At 44.3% G+C, this 17,359-nt stretch overlaps 1 protein-coding gene across 3 annotated transcripts in view; it reads left to right on the forward strand.

Moving 5' to 3' along the window:
* The first annotated feature begins 3,022 nt into the window (after positions 1-3,022).
* ANKRD27 (ankyrin repeat domain 27) overlaps positions 3,023-17,359 on the forward strand; it is a 719,886-nt gene continuing 705,549 nt past the window's right edge. Inside the window, exons 1-2 of one of the 3 annotated variants that reach the window (XM_086945455.1) lie at positions 3,023-3,160; positions 15,633-15,716. The gene's annotated coding sequence lies outside the window, so the exon portion shown is untranslated. The remainder of the gene's footprint in view (positions 3,161-15,632; positions 15,717-17,359) is intronic. The other 2 variants (XM_086945457.1, XM_086945456.1) reach the window with 2 other exon arrangements.

Raw genomic sequence — 17,359 nt, forward strand, 5'->3', positions numbered from 1 at the left:
TGGCCACCCTCTACGGATATGTGTCCAGGTGAAAACGGCCTGAATACACTCTACTTCCTAGCACCAACCCCTGTCTCTGTGGGTGAAATCTTTTGTTAGCCACCCCTCTTGATTCTAGCCCTGTAGGTCTCGTTTCTGGCTCCTCAGGCTTGTTGGGGGGGGGGGGGGGGGGGGGGGTACAAAAGGGGGTGGTGATGGACGGAGCATCTGAACCAATCAAATACTCACACCCAGTCAACAGATCTGGGTTTAATCCATCACCGTTCTTTAGCCCACTCTGCCACACCAGTTCAGACATGGCCATATGCAAATCAGACCCTGTGCCTCATGGGAACAGTCCAGCCTGAACTGCCAAGCCATGCCTTTCCTGGACCGGAAACAAGCTTCCGAGGACCGGTCTCTGGCATTACAGCCGTCTTCAGCCCGGCTTGCTTGAATCCAGTGGCAAAGTGAGCAAGGGACTCACGTCTGAGCATACCCTGCCAACTTATGGCGAACAAAGCGGTACAAAAGGGGGTGATGATGGACGGAGCATCTGAACCAATCAAATACTCACACCCAGTCAACAGATCTGGGTTTAATCCATCACTGTTCTTTAGGCCACTCTGCCACCCCAGTTCAGACATGGCCATATGCAAATCAGTCTGACCCTGTGCCTCATGGGAACAGTCCAGCCCGAACTGCCAAGCCATGCCTTCCCTGGACCGGAAACAAGCTTCAGAGGACCGGTTTCTGGCATTACAATCGTCCTCAGCCCGGCTTGCTTGAATCCAGTGGCAAAGTGAGCAAGGGACTCACGTCTGAGCATACCCTGCCAACTGTTTGGGGGGGGGGGGGGCGCTGTCCAATAGCTCGCTCATTCAGCGTGCCCTTTTCCTCTCTCTGCGCGCCCCCACCCCCACGATCTCAGGCCATGCTATGAATCCAGTTCTTAGGTGCGCCTAGAGACCCCTGTTGTTGCCCCAGTCCAAACACTGACCCTATGGTCCTCACGGCACTACAGCCCTCAAATGCCTCGCTTAGCGGCCTCCGTAGCTCTTGGGGCTTGTCCACACACTTGTTCCCTTCACGAGACTTCCACCTCCCTCGGGCCCGGCCGGACCCACACGCTGCACAGTTTTGGAGCCCCAACCGCTGACCTTGTGGTCCTCACATGCACTGTGGCCCTCGAATGCCTTGCTTACCGGCCTCTGTCGCATTGGGGCTGGTCCACGCACCTGCTCCCTTTGCGAGGCTACACCTCCCTCAGGCCCGCGCGCTACACTATTTTGGAGCTCTGGTGCTCCCGTCAGGCGCGATATCCAGGGAGTTGGCTCAGGAGCATTGAGGCTGCAGGAGATTGAGGATTGCAGAGCAGGCTCATTCAATTATCCTGCTCCCAGTCCGACGGATCTCTTCAGCACTGACCTCCACTTTCGGTTTCCCCTCACTCTCTGCTGTCTTACAGGCCTTGCGTAGCCTCAGCTCCCGTCACCATTTCTCGAATTTACCCGGGGATTTCGGCCACTCTGATCTTTCCTTTGGGGTTTTAGTATATTTCCCTGCTCCGTTTTTCACTGCCAGGAACGGATGAGACTACCGATGTTGGGCTTTCAGCACTCACAAGCCCAGAGCTCCTCTAGTGTGCGGCAATTGCAGATGGCTCCAAGTCACGCCCCCGGTCAATAGTGCTCAGAATTAACATGGGAGTTGTGCTAATGATAAGCTATTAAAATTCCTTCTACTTGGTGGGCTCCCAACTTTTGTTTGGATGAAAATATAACACTAGTTACATTGGTTTTATTTCCAAAATTCTTCATAATGAGCAAGGCCTATGTGCTTCTATGCCAAGAGCATCAGGGCATGTCCTTTGCAACAGAGGCCACATGTGTTATATTACACTTCTTACGCCACACTTACAGCCCCATCTCCTTGCTGCCATAGAAATGTCACAAAACAATAAATCAAGCTGCAGTTGCCTAGACCATTGCACCTCACAATTCAACTGTATTCCAATATTTCTCTAGATTTTAGCTTAGCAGAATGTGGCGCTTGGACTGGCCCCTGACATAACGAGCAAAACTATTGTCTGGCAATTGAAGAATTATGCATGGTTTCCTGGCTACCAGGTGCATTAATTTCAACGGTTAATAAAGCACTATATTTCTGCCCACAACTCTGGCACCACCTTTATTCAATCACATTTCCAGAGATCTATCCCTAGTTACACTCTTCGTTCTGTGGTGGTCCCTTTCTCGTGGAACTCACAATCCTGCGTTTGAGAGCTAGAGTGTGTGCTGCCTGCCTCTTTGATTCCAATGGGTGTTGCGCGCCTGATAGTCACCCTAGCTAAAGTCAACCTATTCAATCCAACTACCAGACCCGCATGTCCACAGCTCAAATTAACACATACTTCATTATACTAATCCACGACTAATTCACTTTGGGCTCTGGAGTAGCATTCTACTCGACACCTCGTCACTGGTAGTAAGCACTTTATAAATACAATTACCACGCTCTCCCGGACCAGGCGACTCAACCACCTCTTATCCTTTCACAGGTGACATAACCACCCCATTGCGATTTAAAAGATGATGTCGGAACCCTAAATCGGGCACATCTGGCCACAATCAAGACCCCTACTTGTCATGCTTTCTATCTTTCTAATAGTTAAACAAAGTGCGAACGTATTGGAGAGCTTTACATAAGCACCAGTTACGTTACACAAAGTCTCTTACTGCATCACTCATGTATTTGGTAGAACGTGCGGCTCACAGCGACAGAATTCTGATCACCAGTAAAGGATCCGAGAAAACTTCAGCACATTTCAACGTAACAAAATACTCCAGATGCCTATTAGATACGCTGATAAACAAACAGTCACTTCCGGGTACACAGCGCAGCCCCTTCTAGAGCAGCTGGTTCATCACTTCCGAGGGCGGGATCTTCCGGAGCGACTGGGCAGCCCGTTCCGGGGCGGCCCTTTCCTTTCTAACCAATTACGGACTCAGTGTGGCGTTTATGTCACTCAACCCATCCAAGTACTGTTGCCTAGCCTGCCAATCATTATAAACGTTGCTTTCCGATTGGCTTATTCTGCTTTCAGTTTTTGAAGTAGTAAACGAGTTGAAAACAAGGGAGACAGGCAACCGGATTTTTAAGAACCCTTCCCAGAAAAGAGGTAGGTTGTATGTATAAAACTTTCCTACATAATTTCGCTGAACCTTTAGTACACAAGATTAACGCAGTACACCAGAAGCACACATTCTTTTCATTTGGTAGCGCCATATTGCAGTCCTTCAGTGCATCTGTATACTGGTTGCTATGCTTCATTGCCATATGGATAAAGTTTTAGGCATGTGTGTACATACACATGTTTGTGCTACTGCCCCGCAACATATTTTACTTGTTGCCCTACTTGTAGTGAATTATCATGTTAGAACTGAAAACTCGCAGCAGTTAACATATTCCATTGTTGCCTAATCAGTTTGCAGTTATCTTTTAATTGGATTATGGTGTTTATCTGAACGCATAAAATAGAATATGACCTCGTGTCTACATAGACGCACGAAAGCGTGTACCTGAATACTCTGATACCATAGTCAGATGCCATTATTTCTGATTCGTTCAAACGTCATGTGAGTTGTGAGTTTACTTTTCAGCCGAGACAGGTCAAGATTTGTGATCGTCTTATTTGGTGTCACTTTAAACAAAAAAATGCCTCATGTTAATCACGGCAAAAATGGTACCAATTATACCCGAATTGTGAAATGTAAAATGAAGTAAGCTTGGTAGATCCTTTAAGGGTTGCTCAAATATTTGAGTTAGCAAATGCTCTGATAAACAGTTTTCAACTACAGCCACAAATGTGTCAGCTACGTTTCTTCGGCCTCAACATTTAGATGATTTACTAGCGTTGCATGATGTGTTTGTTCCTTGGCCCATGTGCAGAAGCCCTTCCGCAGAGTGATCAAATGGATCCACTGGTAGATTTTCGTTGAGCTATCCAGAAAATGTTTTTCACAAGACATGGGTTATTTCTCTTGTTGGTGATACATCTCACTAAATATGACGTGGTTGACTAGTGTAGTATGTTAATATTGAATTGGTAATCGAATGTTGTGAAATGAATCCATTACTAAATGCTGAATAATTATGTGAAGAATAAACGGGCATGTGTTTGATACTTTTGTTTGAAGTTCCTTCATTCTTGGTATCATGACTGAGTCGCATGTAGACGCATAAATAAAAGATTGACTTTGAGCAGTGTGCTGCAAGGCAGCACATGGTTAACTTGGCACAACATACGTCCCAAATGCCTACGTGCACGTATACTTTAAGCTTTTTCAAAGTGGTTGATATAATGTCTGTAGAAAAGCATAACGTTCCTCACAAAACAGTGATTGGAGATCTACTGGTCAACAAACTGAGTTTCATGCTGTTGGTTATGTGGGCTGGAAGTGTTACTGCACGTCTTCTCCCTGTTGACCCACAATGGGCGTGTTTTGTGTGCTCATGGTCTTATATATATGTGCGCCTAATACCATAGCAGCCTGTCGTTCTTTTTTCGTACCTTTTTTGTTACACGTGTTACGTTGGGTGTTTGATGGTGGAGCCTGTTTCCGGTGTGGCTGTTGTTGTGAACCTGCACCTTATATTTAATTGAAAAGCATTGTTTTGTATCCTGGTACTAGTATACGATTCAAATTAACATAATTTCCGCAGCTTCACACATGATTTCTCCTTTTCCGAGGGACCCTTAGGATAAAATCCTCAACTCCCCAGGGTTAATCTGTTGCGACGGCCATCATTTTTTCATCACCATCTTTGCATTAAGTATCAAAAGGTTCAACAGTTTCTATGACCAAGCTTCTTTAATATCTTGGGTTCAGTACATTTCAACATCTGGAAGAATGCATTGCAGGTGGAGTTTTGCATGTACTGTGGTGCCTTGGCAAGTAGTTGCGATACATTTTTAGTTGTTAGTGTGTGTTCTGAAAAGGGGTTTTCAATGTCAGTCCTTGAGGTGTGCAAGCACTGCTCTTGTCCTCACCTCTTCGTGCATGCTTGCTTCTTCATGGGGCGTGCATGGCAAACCTGGAAACTAATTCTGGGACCTCTCTGCTCATTGGTGCATAGCAGGGTCTCCACAGTTTCCAGTTGCTTGCTTCTCCGTGGGAGTGAGCAGTGTGCAGAACATTCAATGTAACATGCCTGCTCATGCATTCAATGCTAGTCGGGCATACATGGTCTGGCTGCTAGAATTGCTAAAAAGGTGCATAACGTCAAGAGTACTCGTAACACACCTCATACCTATGTGGATGATGACATAACCATGTCTCTTGCAACAGTAACTTCGCCAAAATAAGGCGAGAAAATACATCACAGAGGAGACACTATAAAGGAATTTCACACTTACTCGCCCTTGCCTTCTACCCCATTCTGCTTCAACCTATCGCCAAAGCCTGGTGGAATGCCGATAACTAACTTAAAAAGGTCAAACTTTTATCCCGCACCCGACTTATGAGCACAGGCGGCCACTTATTTTTTTTTGGGTGAATATTCTTTTATTAAATTTTTGCCCAACACAACTTACAGCTGTAAATACGACATAATAAACTATATATTACAGTACATCTCCATTTGTATTTTTATGCCCGCTATGTGGGGGAGCAAAACATTATGTTCTATGTTACAGATACTTATCAATGACATTAATTCACTTCCGAATCTGTCAACAGATGGTACTGTACAAAGCTGCAGCCGAACATAATATGAAAAACATAATACCACTTAACTAATATGCCTGTCCTATGATTACTATAACTATGGTGCCGATTTATGTGTCGCTCATGCGTGGTGCGAACTACCGGGGTTCTACTGTGGTGTTTACTTCAATAATAAGATAGGGGAGGAATTGTGCAGTACGGAATGCCGTACTGTGTGGGGGGTGTGACCAAGTCTGACCAAGGTAATGAGCCTGCTGTGTCCGTTCGTTGCGCACGCTTGTGTGTATCTTAACGCCTCTCTTTAGTGTATAGCTTGGCGTATATGTGTAGAGTGTCCCAGGCATATCCGCTGGTGGGGGCGTCCGCGTCGCTGACAGGTTACCCGCTAGTATGTGTGACGTGAAGGCTAGATTCTATAGTTGTTATATAGTGATGCCAGTCTACAGGTTGTGTCCTAGACATTGGGTGTGGGGTCTGGGATTCCTGTATCTTGTGTTTGGCAATCAGCCAGTGCCTGGTGGAAGGGCCCATTGGGGATTTCCAGGCCATAGCCAAGGTGCGTTTGGCCAGAACCAGCACCAAGTCCAAGAATTTGTTGAACTTTTTTCAAAAGGCATTCCGTTTTGTGATGCCTAACAAGTAGTGCGCACCCTGAGCTGAGATTGTGGAACCCGTTGCTGTTGTCTGTATCTCAGATACTTTCCCCCCCCCGCCCCAGTATGTTGTGATGTGGGAGCATGTCCAGACCATATGGACAAAGTCAGCACCTGAGTTATGATATCTGGGATATATATCGATGGAGGTCGGGTACATTCACTTCAGCCTTTGCAGAGTTAAATACGTGTGTTTGTAAATAGTTGAATTGAGTGAATTTTAGTCTAGCATTCAATTAAATGGACTTGGAGTTCCCTATGCACTGCTTCCATTGCTTGTCTGTTATTTCAGTGGAGAGAGCCGCATTATTCATGCAGTGGGGACAATGAGGGGGTTGTGTCTATTCTAAGGGAGGAATAGATGGCCGTAATAGCCCTCTTGCCTGTCCTATGTGTCAGTAGTGTCCGCAGGGCTTCAGAAGTTGGGGGTTTCGTACTCGTGTGCCCTGAAGTACGTGTTGCATGCTGCGTTAATGTCGCATAAAGGAGGAACGTTCCGGGTGACCCACCGTACTCATCCATCAGAGTGTCCAAATCGCACAGACCAGAGTCAGTGAAAAGGTCACCCCATGTTGTCAGGCTGGCCGCCTGCCATTCAGCCAGTTCCAGGAGCTTTAGGCGGGTATATCTCCCTGGTAATACCTCAATTGGGAGATCTGGGGCATACAGTGGAGGACAACGTTTGAGTATTACGTAGTCTAACCAGGCCTTACGGGCAGCCCAGAGCAAGGTGCATCCGACAACACCCTGGAGTGGGGTTTTAGAGCCCGATATACCTTCAAGCAGGTCTGGTTGCATTAGCACCATTGCCCAGGAGTCTAGCTCAGCCAAGTTATTGTTTGAGAACCAGTGCATGGGCCACTGGAGCTGAGTGATTGCATAGTATAGCTCGTAGTTAGGTGCTCCTAGGCCTCCCTTCGATATGGGGAGGTGAAGCTTCGAGAGGTCGCTCCTTGCCGTGGAGTTGCCACATATCAAAGATAATAGTAATGACCTCAAATCTTAGAATATCTCCTAGTTTGATTTATAGAGGAGGACGGTGAAAAAATATAGGAGCCTGGGGAAGAGGAGCATCTTAGATATAGCTATCTGGCCCATGGGGGAGAGCAGAAGAGTGGTCCAAAACAGAAGTGTCGCTCTGGCGGTGGTGACCACCTTACCCAGGATGCCGTTGATAAGATCAAACGGGGAATGGTAGACCTGGACTCCTAGGTATTTGAACGAGTCAAATGCTCTGGTAAGTGGTGTGGGAGGTTGTCGCTGACTGTGTTCGGTTGGGATGGGTGACATCGGGAATAGAACTGACTTATCCCAGTTGATTTTTAAGCCTGATAGCCATCCGTGGGCGTCTAGTAATTCAACCAAGCCCTGGAGCGCTTCACCCTGGTTGCAGAGGTAAATCAGTGCATCATCCGCATACAGGGACACTATGTGCCACTGCGCGTGCACTCGTATGCCCCAGTCAATGACGTGGCTGCAGAGTGCACAGGCCAGGGGCTCCATGGCCAGGGCAAATAGGAATGGTAAGAGTGGGCAGCCTTGCCTGGTTCCACACTCGCAGTCCTAACTAATGATCATTGTAATTTGGGCCATATACCCCTACCAGCACTACTCCACGGCTATCTATGATGTAGATTGCCATTACGTACCTGCCACCCGGGTCAACATGAACTTCCTTTAACTGTATCTTTGATTTACAGTCTAAGCATATCAGTACTCCACAGGTATCATGTGATGAGAATCCTGCTGTGCAGAAGCGGCAGAGCTAATTCTGCTGGGAGAGTGTGCTACTATTGTGTGTGAAGTATTACCCCTATAGTACAGTGATGTGCTCTGCATGTCTTTTAAGGTATGCTACCACCTTTCGGACTTTCTTATGGTAATTAAGCCCTTTCACATTCCATGTAATAAATCTAATCTGCGTGCTGGCTTCGCTATTTCCCTTATAAGTCACGTCTGCATGTATACAATCAGAATTTGTAATCCTCTAGCATTTCCAGTCAAACAGTACATTTCCCTTCATTTTAGTAACTTGGAACTCAAAAACATACCTAAATACAACCCTCCCACGCCAGCAGCAATTAAACTTTGCATGGCTGAACTTAGTCCCACCCCCTCCAACACTGTGTACTTCGTACTCCAAATAACAGTTTACTATTAAGATAAGGTGTATAACATATGGGGGTGGATGTTGCCTGCCCCAGGTCCTTCCCAAAACCCGGCTAGTAATTTTGACGCCAGTATAGCTGTCCCACTCTTGTGATCAAAGTCTCCATGTGTTTAAAAATATATTCATCTCCCCCTTTACTACAATTCACAGGTGTATTCAGCTGTCTGATCATCCCGACCTAGTGACCATGTATCTTCCACAGTCCAAATTGCGTACATTAAAATAGTCTTACCAGGATTACAGGACCATGGTTGAATTGGGCTTCCAGGGTGGGCCCCTGCAATTCTGAAGCAACCTTGCACCCTCTCCGCCTCTCATAGCAAAGAGAGCAGGGGGGGAGGGGAAGGAATGGAATAAGACAGTAAGCCCGCAAGTCCAACCGCCTGAGGAACATGTTCTCTACAGTTCGATCTGATAGTTTCTCTTGGTATAAGCGTACTCCTCCCTAATATCTACCAGCACTGTTCATTCTTCCACATCCTGAGTGTCGTCATCTTCGTTGGGAGTGGAATCAGGAGTGTCTTTTGCTCCTCTGTCCTCCTTTGCGTTTGAGGAAATGGAGTACCAACTTGGGATCCGTGAAGTAATGGACTTTACCTTTGGGTATGATTCAACTTGGCCGGGTACATCATGCTGTATTCTGTATTTATCTCTCTCAGTCTTTTCTTTGCTGGGAGAAACTGTCAACGAGCCTCTTGTACCTGTTGCGTAAAGTCAGGGTAAATAGCCAGTTCCGCACCTTCATGCCACAACACTTTCAATTCTCTTGCGAAGTGCAACATCTCTGTCCCTGTAGTTCAATATCCTTGCTATTATTGGACGGGGTGGAACCCTTGGGCCATCCTTTGTGCTAAAGAACAGTGGGCGCATTCTACTACAAATATATCAGAGAAGGTGACTCTACCTAGCAGTTCCACTAACAGTCGCTCCACATATTGCTCCATGTTCGTTACATTTGTAGATTCCGCCACACCTATTCTTATATTATTTCGCCTGGACCTTGCCTCCAAATCTTCTATCTTTGCTTGCAATACATGCAGGAATTTGTCCACTTTCTGTTGCGCTTCTGAGTTTGCATTTATTGTATCTTCAGCGTCTGAAATTAGTTTCTTGGCATTATCCAACCTTTCTGCTTGTTTATCCAGTCTTTCTGACATCCCGTCCATACGAAACAAGAGGGCATCTATTTGTTCCATTTTTGTCAGGCAGCGTTGCATAGTAGTTGGAATTTGTTTAAGGTCCTCGTCCTCTGGAGGGTCTGCGGCCTCAGAACCCAAGCACAGGGTGGCAGCATCCTTATCTTTAGGTCTGGTAGATTTCCTCAGTTCAAAGGGAAGTTTAGCTTGAGTTTTATCAGTTTTCCCCATCGCGGTTCACAAGGTTTTTGGTTTGAGGAATATAGTTGCGGGGGCTGCAAGCTGTTTTCCCTATTGTGTGCTTACTCGCCCCCTGCCGTTCTGTGTTCCAGACCCTTGCTCCCGTCCAGGGCATGTTGCTCTAGGATTCAAACCTGCCTTTGTATACTTTTTGTGAACATCCGTACTGCTCGAGGTTTCAGCCCGCTTCCAATGTCATACTTTTATCAAGGTGGGTTAACTGTCTGTATTGCGCGTTCTAACAAAAATCATGTGCGTTGCAGTTTACTATTGAGGTGGCCTTGTTATGCACAACCAGACATTTGTTGCAGCACCAGACTGCAGTAATGCGCCAGCTCAGTCTATCACATCTTGCCCATATGTCTGCCGGCCACAGTCACATAGGGCAGTACTGTGTTCTCAGAAGCCCCACCACGGACCGAGCTTGGAGCCCTCTGTTCTGGCGGTCTGTTAAATTCTGTACACACTGTGCATTCTCCGCGCAGATCTTGCGTGATCCAGGAGCAGCAGCCGAATCGCCGGTATCTCCAATTTTTCATCACGCTGCATGCGCTCTGGGCCCGCTCCCCACACCCTACGTCCCTACTCCACTGTGGCCTACTTGTTCCCGGGGGGCCCCCACACCAATTAATACACCTCACCACGCTGAGCGCCCCCCTCCGCTACCCACAATATTTGGGGACCCCGTCTCAAGCAGCTTCAATATCGCAGTGGCCTCTGCACGCTCGGGTCCAATTTCTGCCACACGTTGTCGTGCGTGGTTCGGGTGGCGATCTCTGCAGTTACAGCGCCTGTCGGGTGCTACGTGTGGAAAGCGTGTTAAGTTGTAGTTGCCTGTGATATAAATTATGACGTTGTCTTAGAGGAATGTGTAGCTGGGTCTCCGGAGCTATGCTATGCTGGTGCCATCTTGGAACCAGGCAAGTTCCGCCCTCAAGTAAGCTATTTAAAGGTGGGATGGAAAGGAGATGTAGATGACACATGCCTCCTTCCCTGAACAAGAAAGGCCAGACATTCCAGTGCCTGCTCCTTCACTCCTTATTCAAATATAAACCTTATTAGCTGGGAGTAGTAGACCCTGTCATGGCATTAGAATTTTTTTTTAAAATAAGGCAGCTATGTCTTCTCATTTTATGATAAGAATGGACCTGGTGCTATTTTGGGGGCCAAACCTTGCCTTAATAGTATCTGAATATTGGCCTCGATCCGAGGCACAACGCTTTTAATAATTGTTGTTGGAAAAGGAATTAGGAAAATGGGCCAATAATTGATCAAATAGGCAGGATCCAGTGTAGAGGGACAAAAGTCGCTTGTTTCTATATAGCAGGAGCCATTCTAGTATCGAAGAATAGACTACATCTCCGAGTGAGAGCTGGAAAATTGACCTCACTGGCATGTTTGATGTAGTTCTACAGGAATGTGCCCAAATGAAAGCCCAATTTAATGGTGTCAATTTTGGCATGCAATGTATCCTCTGAAAGAATTGAGAAAGAGAAGAGCATGTGTGGAGGCTGATTGGTGGCAAACGGATAATAGAAGTGATGGTGGTAGATTGTAACTTTTCAGTATGAGGAAAAAGCGGCAGCAGACGACTATTTTGAATGGGGACAAAAAGCTTGTTACAGGTAGAAAAATTGAGATAATCTTGTATGTTTGTACACACTGGGATTTTTCTTTAAAATTTTTTTTTTTAATGTTCTTGGCTTTAGTCAGTCCACAAGTAGACATTCGGCCCCTCACATAGAAGTGTCACATGCCGAAATATCATTGTACTACAGAGCCTGCGGACAGTCCCACAAACAATGTATCTCCTAATCACTACCCAGGAATCTAGAATTGAGATGATAAAATTGTTAAAATTCTCTGCACCAGTAGATATATTTTCAGTTAACAAAATGACTCTCAATAGTGAAGATCTATTCTTAATGGCATAGGCTTTCATACAATTTAGCAGTTTAAGGCTGTAGAACAATTCTAACTGTAGTGGATAGTGATTTAACCGCTCTGAAGGCATCTAAAGACCTGAATATTGTCAATATGAGTAAAAATTAGGTCAGTCCTATTTCTTATCTAGAAGAGCAAAAGCTGAACTAAAAGTAGTAGGTTGTTCTGGGTTAGTGGGATTATCTATTGTACACTTTAGGAGGCAGTAAAATATTGACTACCAGTATTTCTACAGACTCAAAATATTGAAATATCACAAACGGATGAATTGTGAAACAAATTTTCAATTGGAGAAAAAGAAATGGATATCTTCTATCTTGGCCCACAGTTAAATAATGAGAATTTGTTTTTACTCTGAGAACCAGTATTGAGTAATAAGCTTTTAATAGCTCCTGAATGTGAACTGCTATGAAAATCATCCAACGGCAGATTGTTATCTCAGGCAAGCAAAGACAGTCGCTGCTTACTGCGTGAAGGCCAGAAATTGACACCTTGAACCATTCGGTGTTCAGACCGGCTTGCCTTTTCTTTATGACTCAGTTATATAGCCGTCTGCAACCCATCACATGCTTCTCCAAAAGAAGTAAGAGTGCAACAAGTCCCCCAAAATCCAGCCTTATAACAAAAAGGTTGATCAAAGATAGTACATCAGTAAAAGGACAAGTCCTCCCACTATAGTAGAGAGTGTGACAACTGTGAATAGCTTATCTAGTGTTGCAGCTAACAAATGATGGACGGAATGCTGACCATGCAAACATTCTCCCCCAGTCAAAAGATCTGAGTTAAATCCATCGTTCTTTTGCCCGGTCCCAGGATGCTTGTTTCTGGCCCAGGGAAAACATGGCTTGGCAATTTGGGCTGGACTGTTCCCATGAGGCACAGGGTCAGACCGATTTGCATATGGCCATGTCTGAACTGGGGTGGCGGAGTGAGCTAAAGAAAAATGATGGATTAAACCCAGATCAGTTGACTGGGGGTGAGTGCTTGCAATGTTCAACACTTCGTCCGTCATCCCCTTTGGTTTTGAATAGCTTATCTAGCAGCACAAACTAAACTGTGGCAAAATGCAGCCCAACAACATGTAAGTTTAAAAGTTCAGACATTGCAGTTTACAAGACTGTCTGATGCAAATATCTACTCAAACTAAGAGGGAGAGTGACAGCCAAGCAACATACTGTTAGTAGTTGAGCAAGAGTGTTTGCAGCGACTATTCTTCTATATCAGTCTGGTGGCCGGCGCATGCTGTTCCAATGGAAGCTAAAGGGCAGTGGGGAGGAAACCCCTACAAAGAGGTTTAAGAGAAGGGGTGAAATATACACAAAAGGCTTTTCATGCAAATACTCTGAGTAAGCTTTCTAACTACTGTCACAGTTATCCACAAAGAGGTAATCAAAAGGTGGCAGTTTTAGAGTTCACAATGCAAGACATAATCACAGCTGCCAAAGAATAGGAGCTCTGTAAAGTGCCTCACAAACATCATCAGTACTGGACAAAATAACCGCACATTAGAATCTTTGCCATAACCACATAAAAGAATCACACTGCTGCATTTGCTGCCTGCCACATTTGTTCCTCACCATACCTGTATACCGTTGAATTATGCAGCAATATTCTTATGGAAACTTTCAAGTGTATAAATTGCTTGGTATTGCTACACCTGCACATATTTTCTTTGAAAGCAGACCTCATTTGGCTCAAAGAATGAAAATGCAAGCACCGCCATGAAGATGCAATGGTTTTGTCCCTAGACCTGCTGTTGTGTAGGGAGGATCCATGCTGCAATGAAGTGGCATATTTAATGGCAACTACAGTACTGGTAATTGTGTGCATGTTTTGATGCATACAGAAAGGTTACATGTGTCATGAGCTAGCAACCCCTCAATGTGAAACAAAGAAGTGTCATAACGGAGGCAGGATGCATACATAATATGTGAGCTGTCCAGACTGCACTATACAAAGTACAGGACATATAAAATTAGTCATGCCCGCAGTTAACACTAGATGTAAACAGGGACTCCTGGATGTCAGGACAGTGACCATTTCTTTTGAACTAAATGCCTGATATTCAAACTGCAGTGGAATTCTGGCAGTCCTTAACACAGTCTGTAATCTCACCTTGTTCAAACAGGACCTCATGGAAGTACCACGTATCTTGCCTGTCCTTCTTGAGCAGACATTTATTGAGCAGGTTTGTAGTCGCTGGTTGTAGTCCCAACAGACATTTTTTTGCCGAAATAAAAGAATCCAAATACTCGTGTCTAAGGTTAGGAAGTGCTGTACTGCAATACAGTCCCTGTTGTTGTTAAAGCATCTTCAGCTAGTAGTGTTCAATGTTCACAGGTAGAATGTAGCATACATTGAACAGGGTTGTCCTATCGTGCATCTGGTGAGGGCAGTATTCATGATACATTTTTAAGACACCCATGGAACATCTGTTGTTTATACCGTGAAATAGTTCACATAGCTAGTAATTGTCATGAATAAATCTGACCTGGCTTTTACCTTTCTTTACATACTATTAACACTCCTGCACTACATGCATGGAAGCATTCCACCAGCTGTTATCGGCTGGACACCAGGAATGTTCGTGTAGCCTTGACATAGCTTGCCCAAAGTAAGGGCAACTCCTTTCAGTAGCAACTGCACCACTCCATGGTAGAAGCATGTGTCTCCCAGAGTCAGTCACTATAGGAGGCAAAAACCTCCTGTAAAGGATTGTGGAGATTCCAGATTGTAGATTAGTAGGCGAAGAATGAAGAAGGACCAGGTATTGAACAGTCCTAACGGAGTTGTATAGAGGCTATATATGAGAATATAAGCCAAATTGTAGATGAGAATCCAGGACAAGGCTGTAGTCTGGCCTGGAAAAATATAAACAATAAAAAAGACAATGGGGTGCCAAACCAGCTGAAATCAACTGCAGTTTAACCATGTTGTGATGCAGTGATCACAAAGATGAATTACATTTATAAGGGGGAAAATGTGGATTGTGTATAGACTTAGAGAAATTGCATCAAAGTAACTCATCAGGAAGCTACCACAATATTAGATTGGGATCTTCCTTAATATATAGGCAGGTCATCACCTTGCAGACTGGAGAACCTGCAACCAATAGCCGTCACTGGTGACCTATCCCTGGCACCTGAGCCGATTCCAGGACGTCAGATCAGCGTCACAGCACAGCATCTCCAGCACATGCTTAGTAGTGAAGAGAGATTACACACTCAACAATGATGTGGCATGTAGCTGCACAAGAGGAAGAGGAAATGGCCACAGTTCTAGACCCCTGGGTAGCCCACCTCAAAATGCTGCCCAGGTAGCCGCAAGAAGAGCACTGCCACCAAAACCCAATGCGAGTGCCTGCCATGAACATCTCTTGGGAAGTGTGCATTGCTAGCCTCTCATTCCCCCTCTGCACCATGACCGAAAGGCACACTAGCAGCTAATGATGGGTTCAGGATGCAAAACTGAATTTCAATAATGCTTTATTTGGCACTGACATTATGTAACTCCAAAAAAACAGTATTACATCTTTTTCTTGATAAGACAGTGACAGTAAAGGCATGTCCATATTCTGGCTCAGTTAATTAATGCTATCATTACTAAAGCTACATTGGCATCATTTTTGTTTTAAAAAAATTAAAAAGCCTTCCTCTGAAGGATACATTTGATTATTGGAACAGGTCCATGCTGAATCTTTTCAGTAATTTATAATATTATTTGCAGGTAAAAACATATAACATTTTATGAAGTTTAAAAGAAAATTGTTATGACTTTTCAGAGACCACTAAGAAATACAAATGAAACTGAAGAAAGAGCCAAGAAACGGAGCTGGTGTATTACAGTTACATCTATTGTAGATAAGGTGAGTGTGGAATAGAAAAAGAGAGGGGAAGGCGTAAAGACTGGAAGCTTGCACAAAAAAATATTGATATTAGTCAATGAAACCATGAACAAAAGGAATGTGTGGCTGAATTGACCGTTCTAAAACAATGTTAATGTCCTGACCAATCCTGAGAAATACAACGACCTGCTCGGATACTTCAGACCTACAATGAAGCATATAATTACGATACTAGAAAATGCCCACATATCTCATGGAAAAAGACAGTACTCAAGGGGGATTAGAGTTGCAGCTAGGTACAAGATACTGTTTTACTTTTTCCTTTTATGGCACAATATTGTCCTATTTCAGGGGCTTCCACAATGACCAATGTAAAACTGAGGCAGATCTGGGGCTTGGATATTCTCTCTTATTCATATTACATTAGGTGTCATCCCTCTAGTGTCATAAAATGGCCCTGTGGTTGATATTCCAGAAGCAATGCTGCCATTATAATCTATCTTGGCCATATATCCCCATCATGTTTATGGGAGATTCCAGTATACCATCATCTAAGCTAGATTTGTTAAGTTACTTGCAATTGGGCAAAACATCTTAAAATCTTTTCATGATTTACTTAAATGAGTTGATATGAGGTTTTTGATTGCAAGACCTCAGACAAGATAAACATCCTCTGATGCTCCAATCTACATATCGAGTGTATGTTATGCAACGCAAACCTCCCCAGATTTCGTCTTAATTTTTGAAGAGATAAAAGTAAGCAAAGTAAATTTTATTCTGGCAATGGATTCCAATTGCTGTCCACTGGTAATGTTGGCTAAAGTGTAGGGGTGATTATTGCAGGATCTTTCTATTACATAGAGGTTTAACAGTCCCAGAGTGCCTTCCCATTTTATAAGTAGATATAGACTATAGAGGTGCTGTTAGTGGGATTAGAGGCTGCAAATTCACAACACGAAACAGATCGAATGTGCCTACAAATCAAAATGTTGTATGAGAAGGAGTACGTTCTGCATGCTACTCTATACTGATAATGATTATACAAGGAGGGATGAAACATTGGTAAACTCATGGCATGGAGTAAAAAAAGTACATGGAGAAATTGGATGCATAGGCAATCCTTATCATCAAATGTATGGTAATTGTTCAAGGAAATGTTGCTACTTGATTTCACAAATTTTCTCATGAACGGTATTCCCGGAGTCAAGCTCGTGTAAGTGTTTTTTTTCTTTATTAAAACATAATCCTGTTCCCTCTGTAAACCTAGAACAGGTGACTATGTCAGGGTCACCTGTAGAGGTGCTTGAAATAGAGATATTGTTACAAAATTAAGGCAGGGCGCCCAGCGCTAGTGGGTTCAGAACTGAATTGTATAAGAATTTCTGAGGGCATCTCCTCTCTCATTTCTTCAAACTCTTTAAGTACATATTGAGTCAAGCCACATGTCCTCTGACTTTTAAACAAGTCAATATTTACACTGGATCCATAGAAGTTAGGGATCCATACCATAAATGTCCTAAACCCGGGAGTACAAGATCAACAGGAAAGATTTCTCCAATCGATTGTTGCTCATTGTAGACAGCTTGGTACGCAGAGATTTAAGCAAGAGATTTCTTAAGTCTTCGTAGACATGTGCCCTGCAAGGCATTTCTAAAGCTTCAACC

Source organism: Lissotriton vulgaris, chromosome 12 (assembly GCF_964263255.1).
Source record: "Lissotriton vulgaris chromosome 12, aLisVul1.2, whole genome shotgun sequence".
Classification (NCBI taxonomy): Eukaryota; Metazoa; Chordata; class Amphibia; order Caudata; family Salamandridae; genus Lissotriton; species Lissotriton vulgaris.